This window comes from Engystomops pustulosus, chromosome 4 (genome assembly GCF_040894005.1).
Source record: "Engystomops pustulosus chromosome 4, aEngPut4.maternal, whole genome shotgun sequence".
Classification (NCBI taxonomy): domain Eukaryota; kingdom Metazoa; phylum Chordata; class Amphibia; order Anura; family Leptodactylidae; genus Engystomops; species Engystomops pustulosus.
Genome location: NC_092414.1, coordinates 60053766 through 60073770, shown reverse-complemented (window position 1 = coordinate 60073770; position 20005 = coordinate 60053766). Strand labels below are relative to the sequence as shown.

The following is a 20005-nucleotide window of genomic DNA, read 5'->3' as shown; positions in this document are numbered from 1 at the left end:
GCAACAATACAGAAGCTTTGTGTGAAAGCTTAAAGGGTTTGTCCGAAGTTTATAAGTTATGCCCTATCTCCACCTATCATGTGTCACGGGGAATCCCATTCTCGCTACTAGGTGGAGCGGCAGGCTCGTCACGCACCCTGCTGCTCCATTTACTATGTGAGTGATAAAGATAACCGATCACAGCACTTTGCTATATCTGGACTTCCCATAAAATAGAATGGAATGGCATAATCTGTAAAGTGCCGCAGAATATCATGGTGATATAAATCAAGACTTATTTTTATTATTAATATTATTAGTACATACCATTGCCTGTTAGTTCTTGTAGTTTGTCTTCAGTGACTGTTTGTACTCTTCCTTTATGTTGCAAAGTGTAGGGTTTTTCAAGCAGTTGTTGCTTGCAGCCTATCACAACACTGCAAATAGTGAGGAACCGAGGCTATAGGTAAATTTAGGGCTCACTCCTTTCCCTGACATGAGAGATACTGGACTTACTGACCACCGTATAGAGAATTTTAGTGGGCAGCCCCATTTGAATATTTTTAACAAATTGACCACAACACACACCTTCACCCTCCCCATCCATCATTTTCCCCATTTTCTTTTTTTTATCCTTTCATATTTACTTACCTGGTCCCTGGAGTTCACTTAAAGTGCATTGTCCGTCTATAATGCTGCGTGCGGCAATTCACTAAGATTGTGCGCCTGAAATCATGAATCTGTCACTGAGTCTGTGTCCCGATAGAGTTCATCATCTTTTTTGGGTGCACATTTAACATAGGGAGTGCGACACAATTGAAAGTTAAATAGGGCGCTCAGTCCAAATCAGTCGGACTGTCCGACGGCACGCCAGGAATCCAGCACAGCTACACCACAAAAGGGGCTGTGTGCGCCACAATAAAAGCGCACACACTTCTTGAATACCTGTGCAAGCTGTTTTACCCGAGAATATTGTGAACGGTTCAACTAAAGTGCAGCGCGAAGCCCTTAGAAAATGTGCCCCATTGTATTTTTTTAGAACCTTCCTGATGTGTTTTCTTTCAGCAAGAATTCTCATCAAACATTTTATGAAGAGTGGGCCAAAACAGAACACTGTGAGAGGTTTCAACTCCCCTGCAGCTTTTATAAGGGACCTTTTGGCTATTTTGCATGTTCAGGTTTTCTATTTAGTTTTGTCAAAAGCATAGACTAAAAAATTTTATAAAAATGAGATGTGTCTGTTATTTAAAGTTTCAGTCCGATTAATGTCCATGCTTTGTTTTGGATTCAAATACAACATTAAATGGGTATTCCAGGAATCAGCATAATTCATATACAAATGAGTCAGTAAAATATGAGCTTATATGTAATTAGTTATTTAAAATTTTGCTCCCCTTAGCAGAAAAATGCGGATGACATAGACTGTAATGAAGAATTAAAATGCTACTGGCCCTTTAATCAGTCCGTTAATTTCCTCCACACGGTTCATTGTGGAGCATACACAGGACAGAAGATGGCTGCTGGTCACATGTCCACATCACATGTCCTGCACCTGCCTGGGAAGGTCATGTGATCACCACTAGGTTTGGCTGTAGTCGGTTGGTTGCAGTACATCCAGTATGGCCAGTGTTTTGGTGATGGCAGTTACACATCATTGCTATGGTAACAGAGCAAGAAGCCTGTTATATCATCACTGGGAGCAGAGCACAAGAGGGAGGAGGAGTTACTGAGAACTAAAGGATCTTGGGACTTGTAGTATCCAGTGGCGGCCATCTTGGTGATAACTTTAGAGAGGCCATAACATTTTGTGATTCATAAAATTAAACTATTTAAGCTCCATTTTGTGACCAATGACATTGAGTTTTGTTACATTCATTTATTTATAACATCATGAGTTTTTGTATCATACGTTCATATTCCCGGAATACCCCTTTAAATGTGAGTATTGGCAAGTTTACCAATTGGGTAGATTTATAAATTTAGGTTTCTGTAGCTTTTGAAGCCAAAACCCAGGAGAAGTTGAGAAAAACAGGATAAGAACTATCCATCCTATTTATTACCTGAACAGCATAACCATTGAAAATGAGATTGCTTTCAACTACAATCATCTGCAAACCACAGGGGTATCCTCAGATTACAGAAGCCATGAACATACTTTATGACTTTAGGTTGGTGTTTTTCTGTGCAGCATATTTTACATCTAGTCTTTCTCAAAATGCAGTATCTGGTATAGATTGGGCTTTCAGGAAGAGGTGATTGTGCCAAAGTGGAGGGTCTATCAGTACACCTTGAATATTCAAACGGGCTGCCTAAACATTATACATTAAGTGACCATTGTTTAAACTCTTCTGCAAGAATACCACTTTCTAATAATACAAAATGTTCCCTCCTCAATGTTTTGTCTAAAATTAGGTTTTTATTTTTTGTTTTTTTTTTATCAAATACATTTTATTGAAAACACACAAGTCATTCAATTTTTGAAAGACAAGACAAACAAGAATACAATTCCCAAAAACAACCCCCTTCTTCTCTGGGGAGCAGAAAAATTCCTGGTCCATGGTAAATAGGTGAATAGATACCAGAAGTCCTTAACATAAGGTAAGAGAGGACTCCATCAAGGGAGACATTAAAGAGCAAAGTACAGGTATAAATATTAGAGAGCCATAAACAGTAACCAGCAACCATTGCCGCTGCATACATAATTGTGTTTCTTAAAGGGGATGTCCACTTTAAGCAAGTAATTGATATGGTTTGTGTAAGGAAAAGTTATACAATTTTCCAATATAGTTCCAATATAGTTTCTGTATCAATCCCTCACAGTTTTTTAGATCTCAGCTTACTCTCCTTGTATAGAAAGCATCTATTAACTTGCAGTCTGCGGTCATGTGATGGACAGGCAGGTATATGAGCCATTATATCACACAGCTCTGATTGCTTTCAGTGATAATAACGGCTCATACACCTGTGTGACATCACATGACCATGGGCAGATTTCTATCCATTGGATATAAACAGAAGTTTTCTATAGAATAACAGCAAAAAGATGTAGAAAACTGTGAGGAATTGATACAGAAATATATTGTAAAACGGTGTAACTTTTCTACACAAACAATATCAATAATTTGCTGAAAGTGGACAAACCCTTTAATTTAGATAGACATAATGACAAGTTAACATGAGAGTATTGAAGGCGCAGCATTGTTCTAATGGAAGGCAATACATTTCTTGGCTATGTAAAGTAGTCCTAGTACTAGAGCCCTAGTCCTATAGTTTATGACTCTCTATTACAACTAGGTTTTATTTAATTTTTTTCCAGCTTGACAGTACACAGCATGGAATATTAAACACTTGCACATGGCAATAATTTGCCCCACAGATAATAAGCCTTCAAACTGCAAAGTAAAAAAGTTAGGGATTTTTCAAGGTAGGGAGTTAAAATCAGAACTGTGGAAATGTACAAGGTCCAAGTCAATAAGGTGTTAATTTGCCCTGGTTTGGGGCAGATCATGTGTAATTTGCTATAGATTGTAGATTTAGTTTTTTTCTATAAGTATTGTGTTTTTTAAACTCTGTGGCTGTGGGATGCAGATAGAGTTGTGGATGCATTCACTGCTATACCAATGGGCCAGTCTGATCCTGGAATACTTTTTATGACATGCTGGTGTGTCCCCTCTGGCAGGATCTGCTCTTTAAGCTCCTTATTCCCTGGTTTTTAAGAAGAAAAGGCTATAAAAAATAATGCCTATATAAAATGTATTTTTATTTTCATTTCAAGTTTTTTCTTATCACTCCAATCTTTTACTTCTAAAAATGATAATTATAATCAGTACAAAGAACTTGATGGTGGGATCTGTGCTGTTTGTGAATTCACTTTGATGAAATATTAAACTGACCCAAGAGTCAGAAGAACTCGTTTTATTTTCTCTCTTAACATCATTGATAGATAAAATCATTGATAGTTAAAATTATGAATTTAAGGAGCCTTACTTATACTGATCTTGCCAGAAAAATAGATCCTCTCATCTGAAATTAGTGGTGGGTTTTGTGTCCAGGTTTGGTACCCGGACCCAAACAGAATTTAAACAGGTCCTCTCACCACAAGTCATGAGGTGTAACACGTCAACAATGATTGGTCAACAAAAGACCACACCCAGGTCACTAAGCAACCAATCAGTGCACAGCTTTTATTTATTGGAATACTATACTGTAATATGACACATGTTGTCTTTTCAAATACTTTCTTATCTATAATGTTGGCCGGGTCCAACCTCTGGACCTTTATCATACAGAACTCACAGTTTTGTATCACTGCTAAAACTTTGCTGGCCATGTTTCTTTGTCAACCTTGTATTGCCACACGGTTTTTACCTTGTATTTTTAAAAAAATCAGTTTAAAAATGAGTTCTCTCATAATTAAATGACTCTGTGAGCAGATGTAGTAGGTATCTATTCTGCTGCTAGACTTCTAATAAATCACTACAAAAGGGAACTCAAATGTTATTGTCATTTCCCCAAAAATATGCATATTGAATTACAGAAATATTTATGATACTGCTAAACTGTGAAATCATGTGCATCTATCATATCTGTACAACAGTCAGGGTCAATTAAGTTGCATCTTGTTAACATGGCTTTAAGGTCCATCATAAAGAAGGACCTCTTATTCAAGGCTATTTCCCATCATATTGTGGCCCCTCTCATCTACCCCCTTATATTATGGCCCAATCACCACCCATCATATTGTGACCCTTCATCTTTCCCTTATATTGTGGATCCTTCTCATCTCCCCTCTCTGGTGTGTCCCCTCTGGCAGGATCTGCTCTTTAGGCTTCTTATTCCCTGGTTTTTAAGAAGAAAAGGCTATCAAAAATAATGCACGGGGCTCCAGTCTCCATTAAAACCTATGGATCCGAGAGCCCCTCAGGCTTATTTGCATAATTTAAAAGCCCTTTTTTTGTAAAAACTAGGGCATAAGAAGCTAAAAGAAGAGCAGGTCCCGCCTGCGGGGATACACATCAGTATGTCAGTGTGCTTGGTTTACAATCCTTTGCGTGGTAGATTTCCTTTAATAAAAACTATTAAAAAACACTACAAACTATGGAATAGAAACATTTTCACTACATTCAGTATAGGATACATGTTTCTTAAATAGATTTTTTAGACATGTATATGAAAGCAGAAGTACATACAGTAGATAATGTTCAGAGGTTTTTACATTTTACATGGTCATAACTTATAGTTACTGTACCTAGGGGCGTTATTAGGGTCGTAAAAGACCCGGGCACGGGTCCCAATGTATATGGATTAAATTTTCAGTAGTGACCATTCCTGTACATGACCCCTTTAAATAAGCTTCTGCCAAAACCACCTGAAAATACAGTAGAAATCCCTACCTATTCCATCCATCTCAAGCAGGTGACGCTTCCTTGGACTATAGTAGTTCTGTATCTTCTCCATTAGGCCTGGCATCACCTTGTCTCCTGTTTAGCCATGTGCCCTCCATGTAAAGTTCACCACACTGACATCTTATGCTCTTTATTGATCCTTCATCTTCGACCCCTAACAGTGTTATCCTGCTGCTACCCCTAATACTGTCACACTAATACTGTAATAAGACTGCACGGAAAATCTTTACAATGTGGACCATTTCTAATTATGCGTTAATGGGGACTGTGTAGGGAACATTACTGGAGGGATGTGTGGAAGACATTACTGGGGGGCTGTGTGGGCACATTACTGGGAGGGGCTGTGAGGGGGACATTACTAGAAGTAACTGTGTGGGGGCTGTGTGGGCACATTACTGGAGGGCTGTGTGGGGCACATTGCTGAGGGGCTGTGTGGAGGACATTACTGGGGGGCTGTTTGGGCACATTACTGGGTGGGGCTGTGAGGGGGACATTACTAGGAGTAACTGTGTGGGGGCTGTGTGGGTACATTACTGGGGGGCTGTGTGGGTACATTACTGGGGCTGTGTGGGCACATTGCTGGAGGGCTGTATGGGGAACATTACTGGGTGGCTGTATGGGGCACATTACTAGCTGGGGGGCTGTATAAGGGACATTACTGGGGGTAGCTGTGGGGGAAATCACTGGGGTAGCTGTGTGGGACATTACTGGGAGGCTGCAGGGAGCGGTGTAGGGCACATTATTGGGGGATGTGTGTTCACACGCAGCACTAGAACAGACCATGGTTTGATCTCAAATGTGAGCACAGTCTTATAGTATTTGGGGGAGATTGTAAGGGGCAGCAGCAGGATAACACTGTCAGGGAACCAAGATGTAGGGACAATAAGGAACATAAGATGTAGTGATGCCTAATGGAGAAGATGGAGGAGACGTCACCTGCAGTCACTGGAGGTAACAAGTAGGGATTTCTGGCATTACTGTAAGAGTGCCCTGGATCTTTTACCACTCTAGCAACGCCCCTCCTAGGGCTAAAGTACAGTACATTACCATTTACCAGAGGTCCGTATGTAACTAGGGGTCATCTATAAGTTGGGTATACTTAAGTAGGGGACCCCCTGTACATGTCATTGTCACCAGCCTTAAACAAAGGAAACACTTTTTCTTCTATACCGTTTGCTCTCTTTGAAAAGTTCCATTCTTGCCCCAAGAAGGGCCTTGTATTAGCAGTGCAGAGACATAGGAAGAGACAGTATCAGACAGATAGTGTAGCGCAGGCTGATACAATTCCCAGCAATGTATAGGACGTGCTAGTTTGGCTGCCAGGCGTGTGCAGGCTATTTATAGCTACCTTCTCTTGCAGAGCTGGAGTGGGAGAGCTGTGAAGTGCTAGAGAGACACAGAAATATAGTGACAGAAAGCCAAGGAGAAACACTGGGAAATACAAAGCAACCAAACTGCCTCCATTTCAGGGACACAGCCTTCTCCCTAACATCATCCTTAATCCACGGAGAGGTAGGTTCCAATATTTTATTTATGATGTGTCTGATGAATCTGCCTGCTACCTCCAGCGTAGGCCTAGCTGTATGGCTTCTCTTAGAGAGACGGTTAGTATGAAGATTTCTGTATATGATGGCTTTTCTATTGTATGCATGGGATGATAGAGCGGATAATGCCGGGTCTGTGCGTGACTGATGCTGTCACAGCTGTGTCTGTATCAGCACCATGACTGCGAGGACAGCTCCTCCCGGGTGCTTAGCTCAGCACAAGCCAGACACAATAACGCTACATGTACAATTACATCTGCAGGGCTGCACTCAACTTGGCTTCTCCCCTCACTGTTTATATCATCGCTACAGGTGTAGTAACTGCTGCCCAGAGCAAAGCTGTGTCAGGAAGCAACGCCTGCTTCGCTTCCCATTGACACTGCCTGCATTGTTTGGAGAAGCAATGACCTGTGAATTTGCTGCAAAAATACAGCAACTGAAAAGCAATATTTCTCAAAAAAGCATAACAGCGTTGCATCATTTCTGATATGGATCCATGTTCTGTATCCAGTGATACATTATACATTGTAGAATAACATGAAGGCTACTGCAGTGCAGTATATGTATACATACGTACCTATATATAATTAATAAATAATAGTATTATTATTTAAAGTCTATGAGGTTTTTGACGGACTGCTTAAAAACAGGCCAAAAACGTGTTCAAAACACCACGTGTGCCATCACCCTCATACTGGGTTGTGACTTATAAAAGATGAGCACATATATTTGATGTTTTCAAAGTTCCAAAAAAATTTACGTTTTTAGATTTCTCCACAGTTAACCATGACAAGTCCAGTATTAAAGTCTACTATACAAGTTTTATTAGAATTACTTAGGTTGACAAAGCAAGGCCCCTACATTTCTTCATCACTCCATACATATGGGTAAAAAAAAAATTACCAGTTGACCATTATTTGACTCTAAGTTCAGCCATGTGGAAATTACCGACTTCAAGATGATCTAATGTACTTTGACTTTCCTAAAGAGTTACAATGACATTTACTGAAGATATCGTAATTGTTGTCAGCCCAATTATCGTGAACTATAAAAAAAATTTGGTTTGATACAAAGTGATTTATAGATGGAAATAATAGATATAATAGATATTCAAAAAAATGGGAAAACGATAGATATGAAATTCTGTCGATAGAGTTATAGATAGATATGGTTACAGATAGATAGGTGAGATATGATACAGATTAGATAAATATGAAGTATAATAGATTGATGCTGCTTATACATGGTGTATAATCATATAATTGGAATACATGAGCTATAATTATACCGCTAATTGATAATACATTTGCATCCGCTGTTATTTATGCTCTGCTACGTAAAATGAAAATTTATCTCAAAATCAGTTGAAGACTTACGTAATAAATAAAGTGACTTCAGTGACTGGAATATCACTACATTGAAAGTAAATGTCACCTGGTGTTTAGCTTTAGAAGGGGTTTTGGACAAAGTGAATCTAGACTATTATCATTGTTGCAGTGAGAATTGAAGGCTGAGCGATGCCTTAACATATGAGGAGACTAATACTGGGTTGTGACTTATAAAAGATGAGCTCAAAGATTTCATGTTTTCAAAGTTCCAAAAAAATTATGTTTTTAGATTTCTCCAAAGTTAACCGTGACATGAAAATTCCAGCAATAAAGTGTTTAACCTGTAATGTGATTCCAGATAACTCAAAATGCTCACTACAAAGTGGAACTCCACAGAACCACAATTCACAGTACAAATTATACCATAATGCATAAATCTTTATTAAATACAGTATATGAAAAACCACATGAAACACAGTCATCAGGACCTAAAGTCGATCAAAACACAGTCAGTGCGTAAATGCAGCAATAACACAACATAAAATGTGCATAATCACATCCATATGTTCAATAATAAAGGCATATTTAACCCAACCATGTTATAAAAGAGTTCTGTCAACCGTTGTAAATATTAAAAAATTCAGAAAGAGATAGATAGACTCAAACAAAGTCAGGGTAACTGGGTCAAAACCAAGATGGAGGCAAGATACAAAATCATGAGGCATGAAAAGATTAGTGTAGTGAAGAATAGTGAAAAAATGTACCATGAATACAAGGAATAGCACAATTGAGGGGGTAGAACAACCTGTGTCTAGAAACCAGTATAACCAGCAGCTGAGTGAAGTGAGAAGTACGTACATATAGAGTTGCTGAGTAGTTCGCCCTTCCATCATGCAAACCACACCTGACACACAAACTCCAAGATAAGCAAGAACAATGATGACAAAGACCTGGATGACACAGCAAAAGGTTTAGGCTACATTCACACTGACCTATGGAGGACGTATATATACGGCCGACGTATATACGGCCGATATACGTCCTCCATAGACGTTAATGGGCGCACGGCGCTCTACGGGTGCGGTACGGTGCAGTACACGTGCGGCACCGTACTGCTCCGTACCCGGAAAAAGATAGGACCTGTCCTATCTTTCTCTGTAGTACGGCGCCGTGCGCCATTAATTCCTATGGAGAGGGGCGGGGGTGAGCTGCGCTCACCACCCCCTCCTCTCCCCGTACACTGCCGTTGCCCGCTACGGTACGGTACGGGCGGGCAACGGCAGTGTGAATATAGCCTTACACTGTACAACAATGTTCTAACAAGTATATTGTTGTGGGGACTGATATATATTTTGCAAAAGGGGTTGGTGGCTTCAGGGTATGCCTGTGGTAGCATTTCTGAAAAATTGTAAAAGGAAGTTGATTACTGTAAAGAAGTAAGAGATATAGTCTATAACCGTAGATGGAGTTCAATCTTCTACTGCATTCTAGATACAACAGTGATATTCTCTACAGACATTGGGCCTGATGCAGAGCAAATGTAGGGGCCATGTTTTTGTTTAAGTTGACTGTTGGGTAGTTTTTCATCTCTTAAAAAAGCATGCAGAGGTTTCTAAAGCTAAAATGTGCAACTATTTGACAGTAAATAATGATGTGATTACCAGCAGCAGCTAACATTAGAAGTTATCTACTAGTTTTAAGTAGATGAGTAGAAACCAGAGCTAAAGGTTATAGTGTGTTTGGACCTTGGTATATGTCAAAGTTCATTACTGGGACTCCTGATGTAAATTTTTTATTTAAAAAAATAGATCATGGGATTAATAGTACAGCTTTGTTTTCTAGATGACAACAAGGTATTTAGTATAAAATGACAAGGGGGTTTCATGTCTCAAAGAGCTACATGATAATGGTGTAACATTACTAAGAATTGGTGTGGCCTCATCTAAAATATGCAGTTCAGTTCTTAGCAACATGTAATATACAGGTTACCCTGAGTTTAAAATAGTATAATTCGCTGGGGACCACTTCAGCCTCGTGTTGCTTTCAAGGAGCCGAATGTAATATTTTACTGTAAAATTGTAATTTAGACAGAATTACCATTACAATCAGCCCTATGAGGGAAACCACAAAGCTGAACGTATTGTTAAATAACAATAACCTGAGGCTTCGTTCACACGTGGTGATTTTGTTTCATTTGTGTTGCATTTAAAAACACACAGACTCCTCTTTATAGGTGATTGCAGGAAGAGTCTGTGTGTTATGAAAAGTAACCACAAAGCAACGGCCATGTGTGAGTGTGGCCTCAGACATTGGCATGGCCAGCATATGTCCCCACAGCAACCAATAGCAGAGTACTCCCACTGCAGCCAGAAGGGCTCACCAAGTAGCTACAGTACCCCATCCCCCCAAAAGCAGCCACATTGCCCCATCACCCCCAGCAGCAGTCACAGTGCCCCACACCTCTTTCTACCAGCAGCAGTCACAGTGCCCCACACATACCCCCCCAGCAGCAGTCACAGTGCCCCACACCTCTCCCCACCAGCAGCAGTCACAGTGACCCACACATAGCCCCCCCAGCAGCAGTCATGGTGCCCCACACCTTCATCTAGCAGTAGCCACAGTGCCCCACATCTTCCCTCTCCCTCAGTAGCCACAGAGTCCCTCATCTTTCCCCCCCTCCCCAGCAGCCACAGTGCCCTTCATCTCCCCCCCCCCTGCTCCAGCAGTCACAGGGCCCCACATCCCCCCTCTCCCAGCAGCCACTGTGCACCTCAACCCCCCCCTGTCTCCCAGCAACCACAGTGTCCCTCATCACCCCCCCCCCCACCCAAAGCATCCATAGCACCTTTCATACTCCCCCAGCAGCCACAGAGCCCCTCATCTTTCCTCCCCCTCCCTCAGCAGCCACAGTCCTCCACACCACCCCAGCAGCCCCTGCCCCACTGTGGAAAAAAACCCACACGTTTCCCTATACCCCGAAGCAGCAGCTGTCCTCTTTGTCATCGCTGTGGGCGCCCATTGTATGCGCCGACTCTGAAGCCGACACATGTGATGTGACATCATCCTGTGTGCGCATACAACGAGCACATACAGGAGCAAAGACGAAGAGAATGGCTGCTGCTTTGGGGGAGCAGGAAAAGGTGAGTATCGGAGGTACCTTGCCACTATTTACGCGCACTGCATAGGGGCAGGGAGCCAAAGCCGGACTGGATAAGACAAGGCCGCGGGACAGATTTGTGTTTGACACCCTTGGTATAATGGAAAGCCATGGAGTTATAAGGAACATTACAAGAGTTACATTTTTTTAGTCTTGAGAAAATAAAATCAAATGGCGCAAACCAAGCAATCTAGAGAAAAGCTATTTTAAGGAATATCTCCTCGAAAGGGGTTTGCTACCATTTTAACCAGCTAGAACACAATTATTATGGTAATGTAGAGAAATTGTGTTGCGATTTTATCCACTCTAATCTCTGCATGGGATTAAGAGGTGACTTTTAACTTTAAGGACAGATTTTCACTTCCCTTTTTGAGTTTTCATTTAGATTAACCCCTTAACGCTCTGCGCTGTAGCTCTACGGCGCAGAGGTATAGGGGATGTGTGGAGAGGGCTCACAGGCTGAGTCCTCTTCATACAAGGGTGGGGGTTGTTGCATATTGCGGCAAACCCCCACCGCTAATAACCGCGGTCGGTGCTTGCACCAATCGCGGCTATTAACCCGTCCGTTGCTGCGGGTTAATCGGGGGGCGGCGATCGGTTGCCATGGTAGCCTTGGGTCTTCGCTTGACCCGAGGCTTAATGGCTTCTGCCAGTGGCTCATTGTAATGAATGAGCTGCAAAAATGCCATATATTGCAATACAGAAGTATTGCAGTATATGGTAGGAACGATCTGACCATCTAGGGTTAATGTACCCTAGATGGTCTAAGAATATGTGAAAAAAAAAAGTTTAAAAAATAATAATAAAAAAAGTTTATTAATTTAATAATAAATTAATAAAATATTAAAAATTCAAATCACCCCCTTTCGCTAGAACTGATATAAAACATAATAAACAGTAAAAATCACAGATACATTAGGTATTGCCGCGTCCCAAAATGCCCGATCTATCAAAATATAAAAACAGTTACGGCCGGCGGTGACCTCCGAGGCAGGAAATGGCGCCCAAATGTCCGAAATGCGACTTTTACACCTTTTTACATCACATAAAAAATGGAATAAAAAATTATCAAAATGTCACACAGACCTCAAAATAATAGCAATGCAAACGTCGGCTCATTTCGCAAAAAATGACACCTCACACATCTCCGTGCGCCAAAGTATGAAAAAGTTATTAGCTTCAGAAGATGGCAAAAAAATTTTTTTCTTTTTTGTACACATTCGTTTAATTTATGTATAATGTATTAAAACACAATAAAACCTATATAAATTTGGTATCACCGCGATCGCACCAAACCAAAGAATAAAGCTGAGGTGTTATTTGGAGCGCACAGTCAAAGTCGTAAAAACTGAGCCCACAAGAACGTGACGCACGTGCAGTTTTATTTAAATTTTTCCACATTTGGAATTTTTTTTCAGCTTCGCAGTACACGGCATGTTAAAATAAATAACATTACAGGAAAGTACAATTTGTTACGCACAAAATAAGCCCTCAAACAGGTCTGTACATGTAAAAATGAAAAAGTTATGGATTTTTGAAGGTGGAGAGTGAGAAATGAGCGAAAAAACCCTGCGTCCTTAAGGGGTTAATAGGGGAAAAAATAAGTACTAAAATGTATCTCTCCCTTTCATTTGTCCATATTCTCTCCCTTTACCTTGAAGAAATCAATCAATATCTAATAGTAATTTCTTGGAGGGGTTTTGCCATACTAGACATTTATCTGATTATTGGGGTGCAAAAGATACCAGTGGGGGAAGAAAAGTCCCCTGAACTGACCAATCATGATGGGACATCTAGGACACCCATCCAGAATGCAGCATACTACGATATTGTGATAAGAAAATAAAGTATTTTATGTGAAATACACATAGAACAACATTGCTTGTGAATATGAAGTGAAATAGTAGAAGAAATTCTTTCCACTGAAACACATCTAATGAGCAGTTCACTCATATAGGCAATGGTGAATGATCATGCTCTTGTTGTCAGGCAGCAGAAACATCAGCTCTTTCATCTTTGCTGTGTTCCTGAATTTCTAAAAAATTTTCACAAACCTAACAAAATCATAAATCCCACACCAAAGCAAATGTCAAATTAGTGGATATGGCTGCCAGTCTCGGTTCCTTGAGCAAAGAAAATGATTACTAGCAATGTAACCAAAGCAAAGCATATGCCCCGAGTAGAGTGGCACCTCTAATGCATCAGGAGTGCAGAGCTACACAATTATCTCTATATTAACACCCAGAGGAAATGATATTTTGCACTGTTTTGATGTGTATATTTCCATAATTAACTCTCCTGGCATCTCATTTGGATTATCATGCATTTTCCATTTCATAGACCTGGAGTAATTGTGTGTTACCGGTGGTGCCAATAGGCATAGCCAGGAAATCAACCATCTCCTCGCTTCTTTAGAACACAGAAGACAACAATTATAGATTGTATTAGTACAAGACATAAGGGACCTGATTCCACAAATTGATCATTTTCCTTTTACTGGGCTGTATCGGTACAGGTTTATTTCTCCTTTTTCAAAAGTTGCTAAATAATATTCATGTAAAAGAGATATCATTGCGCTTCCCCATGGGAGAATCGTTCATTGCACTTCCAAAATCTTTGAAAGTTCAATCCCAGTTTGGAGCTATGTTAAATGCTATGGTAGGGATTTGCATAATGAGCATTTCCCTAAAACAATGTTACTAGTTATCAGTCTGGATCCTTAGAGTACCGGCATATAAATCAGCTGCTCTCATGTATTCCTGCAGGCACTTCCTATTCTGCTCATGTATTCGGAAATTTCCCACACACATTTTCCACATTGTGAATAGGAAACACTACAATATACCGTATACAGGCGGTCCCCGGGTTACATACCAGATAGGTTCCGTAGGTTTGTTCTTAAGTTGAATTTGTATGTAAGTCGGAATTGTATATTTTATAATTGTAGTCCCGGTCAGAATTTTTTTTTTGGTCTCTGTGACAATTGGATTTTAAAAATGTTAGATTGTTATAAGATTTTGTAAACTGTGGTGGAGATGTATCAGAAGTGTCAGAGCAGAACTGTTCAGAGCTCAGCTTTCATTTTCCCACAGATGTTTATAAAATGAAAGCTGAGCTCTGATTGGTTTTCATGGACAATTACAACAGGTTTACCTCAGACGCTTCTGATAAATCTCCCTCCATATTCTTCAGCTGGTTCTACTTACAGTGGAAAACATTATACAAAAACCGTCACAATCATTTTTTAAATGCTGTTAAAGTGAGGCTACCACCACCCAAATCATGTGTAAAACCAGAATTATTTAAGTACTTTATAAGGTTTCCAAATATATTTTCTTTTCTGCAGCAAAAAAATTGCATCTTTATGTCGATACCACAATATTACAAATGGTATTCGATTTTACAGATGATTTTCTGCATGAAATTCTATACAAAAACTTTTCTTAATTTATACCCCCTTTACATGGTTTTAATGTAACCATAATATTAATATGAGTCTATTCTAGAGAATGAGAGTCATTTATAAAGTGACATCTATAAATATCATCTTCTTGTATTTCTCCCCACAATGCATCTGCAAGGTCAGTAGGTCAGAGAGCTAAGATGTTCTACTTCAGGTGTTCAACACCATAAAAAGGAAGCCTGAACCGCCATAACATTTCTTGCCGTGGTGTTAGCACCGAACTGTCAACATCATTCTATTGGTTGTTAGAATTATTATATTATCACATACAGGTAGTCCCTGGGTAACATACCGGATAGGTTCTGTAGGTTTGCTCTGAAGTTGAATTTGTATGTTAATGGGAACAGGGATATTTAATAACTCCAGGCCAATAATTATTTGGTCCTTGTGACAATTAGATTTAAAACATTTTGGGTTGACAAGGGAACAAAAATTCTCAAAAAACTCCATTGAAGAAACTTTTCAGTTGATCAGTTCAGCCTTGGACTAAAGTTCAGTAAATAACCAGCAGCCAGAGAGCTTCACCAGAGATCACAGAGAGGAGAGAGGGGTCTGGTTCTGAGTCTTACTAGGGGGAATTTGGATGTTCTTACTGTTCTTACAGGACACAAAACAAGGACAGTGAGCCCTGGCACTGAGACCCCCATTCTGTCCCTACCTACTTATTGGGTCCCCCCTAAACTGGGGCCAATAACTGGACGGCGTTCCCTCCCTGGATTAGGTGTGCACACGTAACAATACAGACAAACATACACAATAAGGCTAGGTATACAATCCGATTCGGCAGCAGCGGGGGGTAACAATAACCAAATACAATCCAAATAGAGTAGTCAAGACACAGGCAAGAAATCGGAAACCAGAAAATAGAGAATGCAAGAGAGGCTAGAAACACAGCAAGATAGCAGTTTGATCAGCAAGGAGTCAAAGCTAAACTGGGCACTTATAGGGAACCTAGGCCCTGCCACAGGTGGAAGGAGCAACAATTACAGGTCCACAGAGTTAACTCTTGCAAGACAGAATCAGTGAGGGGTGTGGCAGACATCAGGTCAGACAGCCATAGAACCTAGTTCAGACTGCAAAAAACTTAGTGTATCCTAATCCTACCAGCACGTATAGAGGAGACAGCAGGCGCAGACGTGACACTTACATCTGGGACTTCCTGTATGTGCATTTAAAAGTAGTTTTGAATATGAAGGGTTTATTTCTTAAAATAAATATAAATTAAGTTGCTTTGTTATATCAACAAGTACAGACAGTCTCCAGGTTACATACAAGATAGGCTCTGTAGGTTTGTTCTTAAGTTGAAGTCGGAACTGTATAGTTTATAACTGTAAACCCAGACAAATTTTTTTTTGGTCTATGTGACAATTGGATTTTTAAAAATGTTGGCTTGTCATAAGAACCAGGATTAACAATAAAGCCTCTTCATTGTAAACTAGGGCTAAAGTAGAGTAAATTGCCAAGATCCAGAGGTCCGTTTGTAACTAGGGGTGGTCTGTAAGTCGGACGTTCTTGAGTAGGGGACCGCCTGTATAATGGTAGTGACTTCTGTAATGTTTACTGTACTATTATGTATTGTGTATTATGTGCACAGTTGCTGCATGGGGTATATGCTACATCGGCATATATCAAAGTGTTCTCGATATGCAACAGTTATATTCTCACACATAGAGAATGTCTCAGATGGTTTATTTCTAAAACTGTACAAGACTCATAGTAACACATTTCTGTTTTATATATTTTTTTTATTTTCAATTTAAGTTTTTGTGCGACCATTAAAGGGAACCTGTCACCAGGGGCCTCATTTTCACTAAAGACAGGTTACAGAAGCCCATTACAACTGAATTGTAAAGACGTCGTTCTGAGTATGTTTGAGAGAATACTGAGAGAATCTGAGTATGTTTTGGTTTGACTGCACTTATAAAACCATGTGATTTGTGTGTGCTGCTCACTCACTCCTCAGCTCTCAGCCCCCACCTTTTGTGCTCTTGTACAGCTCACCCCTCCTCCACCGATGTCAGCTCAGCAGGCTGTGAGCTTTATCCTTGTTTGAGTGAAGGAGCAGGTTGAGAACTAGATTGTGAGTTATATTTGGGGATAGGTTCTACAGTATGTGTATATGTATGTTTTATGTATAGTGCTTTTCTAAACTGCAGATAGCCCTGCCACTAGTTAAGATAAAGGTACATAGTTCAGCCCCAAGTAAAACCAGATTACCAGATCTGGGAAGTAAGAAGACTCCTTAGGTAGATGCCTCTGCAGGCGTGCAAAGGGTCCTGCGGCCGCACTTTGTCGGATATTCCGTCATTTTCCGATCCACGCTGCATTGCGCCGGGGATTGTGTCGCACGCAATCGGATTTTGTCACATCGGCGCGGCTCCGAGGTTAGGTTTTCAGGGTATCAGAGAAGTTGGACTTGGGGTGTATCAGGGAGAGTGACATTGTCATCTTGACCCCATTCTTGACATCCAAAAGTCCCATCTTACCCTGTTTACGTTCACCTATCCTTTTCACTTTATATGGACACGGTGTGTCCCCTTTTTTTCCTGGACGAGCACTTCGACGTATCTTGCCTGAGACAACACTAATAGACACGCATCGTGTTCATTGAATACGGATAGTGTGTTTAGTGACATATGCTGCTGAGGCCGCAAGGTGAGCCACGTACCTCAGTTTTGCTATCTGTATACTTTGAACATTAAGGCCACCCAGCTCATGTTCTGCAAATGTCTATTTCTCTCCTAGATGGGGTTCATGCACAAAGGATTCTGCTTGGAAGCAGTTTTTTGTATTGTATTGCATTTTATATGACTATAGTCTTGAGACTTCAGTAAAAGTTATGTTTTAGATCACTTCTTTGTATGTATTTTCACCTGCGTTCCTCCGGCTTCTTCTATTCTGCACACAGAGTAAGGTGCCCAGCGCTGGCAGCATAATAACGTCATTACGCTGCCAGCGCTGGGACTCTTACAGTCCTGTGTGCTGCAGTCATCAGTGTGACAGAGCAGGCAGTGTCATGGCTTTTAGCAATATCGGAGCGCAGCTCCGATGCTGCTTAAAGCTGAGTTAAATTCAAAGGACCCGCATGCCAGCAGTGAGGACCCTGCGTGCCCTCTATGGTTCGCCACCGCTGGTATAGGGACTGGAGGGCTGACCTACAGGTCTCCAGCAGGTGGTGTGTGCAAGAAATAAGGATGGAGAAGCTGATGCAATAGGTTTCTTCCTGGGGCAACCCCTGAGGTGTCTGTAGGAAGAATCCCTGGGTGATGAATGGGGAAGCCTGTGGTGGTAAGCAGCCTGGATCCAGGGATCAGGTGGAGGCATCGTTGTGCAATTCAACTTACAGTTCTTTATTCAATAGCAGACCAAACGATAACAGCAGATTTAGAAGCAGATTCGGCAAGCTGGAAGAGTCATGGAGAGCTGGTCCACAGGAAAGTTACATACAGCCTGGTAGCTTCAGGCTGGGCTGATAGATATTATGGAGGCTGTGTATATACCTATGTATTCGTGGATGGGGGGGCTGTGTATATATCTATGTATTCGTGGAGGGGGGGGGCTGTGTATATATCTATGTATTCCTGAGAGTGGCTGTATATATATCTATGTATTGTTTGGGAGGCTGTGTATATATCTATGTATTCGGGGGGGGGGGTTATATATATATATATATATATATATATATATATATGTATTGTTGTGGAGACTGTGTATGTATTTATGTGTTGGGGGGGACGCTATATCTCTATCTCTGTGTTACGGGGATGGCTGTGCGTATATCTATGTGTTATTGTGGATGCTATATATATATATATGTTACTGCGGTGGCGCTGTATATTATTTGTTACTGGGTAGTGGCTCTGTATATATATATGTGTTTATGTGTTACTGCGAGTGGCGCTGTATATATATTTGTTACTAGGTGTTAGCTCTGTATATATATGTGTTACTGCCGGTGGGGATATATATATATATATATATATATATATATATATATATATCAAAAAATAGAAGAACAGCAGCACAATCTTTAAAGAAAACAAAGGAAAAATGTGGGTGCTATCCTGTTGCTCTCACCAACAGAGTCCAATAATCAAATGAAGAAAACGGAAGCAGCACTCCTCTCAAGTGAAAAAAATGGTGTTTTATTTCATCCTATGCAACGTTTCAGCTGATACAGCTGGGATACAGCTGAAACGTGGCATAGGATGGAATAAAACACAATTTTTTTCACTTGAAAGGAGTGCTGCCGTTTTCTTCATTATATATATATGTTACTGGGAAACTGTAAATATTAATTACTGGGGGGGTGTATATACTACTAGCAAGATTTATTTTTATTGAAAAATACACCACCATTAATCCAGCCCTGTATATTTAGAATCCTAATACTCACTTTGCTTTCTCCTGCACTATCGTCTACATTCTAGTTGCCTCTCTCTGTGGCCTGCCAACCTACTATTTGATCGTGAGCCTATCATGCTATATGTGCAAGGCGTCAGGATGTAGTTAAAGTTTATCTCTATTTTCTTCAAAATTGCACCCTGAGATAGACCGATATAAGAGGAACAAAAGGTAAATGAAGCCGTTTACCTCAAGAGCTTCCTTTTAGCTCAGCAGACTCTGAACACTACTGGTGATGTTCCTATTGATTTTCACTCATTCCCTGGCAAATGTGAAAATCAACAGGAATGTCAATTGTGAGGTGCAGATTGTGTAAGGGAGGAAGGACCCTTGGGGTAAATTGTTTCTTATATTCCTATCTTTACTTCACATTTTATTTTGAAGTGAAGTAGTAGAAAAGCAAAGGCTTTACTGTGTGTCCTGAAGTCGGAAATCACAATAAAGAAAAATAGTAGAAATATAAAATTTTAAGTCATCCGCTTGGCATTGGGTACTGTACAACATTGGCGCTAAATAGCTAAATGCCTATTAATTCATAATCCATTCATAAATGGTATCACCACAACAGTAACAAATGATATGAAATGAAATGTGTTATCCAGCAGTTATAATAACCAGTGAGCTAAGTATCAGACTCCAGTGAGTGCTGACCATTTTTTTCTCCACCAAACATAGACAGTCTTGTGACAGTCAGTGTCGGACTGGGATGCCTAGGGCCCACCAAT

At 40.5% G+C, this 20005-nt stretch overlaps 1 protein-coding gene across 1 annotated transcript in view; it reads left to right on the top strand.

The window, feature by feature from the left end:
- The first annotated feature begins 6718 nt into the window (after window positions 1-6718).
- The window catches only part of CPLX2 (complexin 2), a 124014-nt gene continuing 110727 nt past the window's right edge, over window positions 6719-20005 (top strand). Inside the window, exon 1 of the mRNA XM_072146049.1 lies at window positions 6719-6896. The gene's annotated coding sequence lies outside the window, so the exon portion shown is untranslated. The remainder of the gene's footprint in view (window positions 6897-20005) is intronic.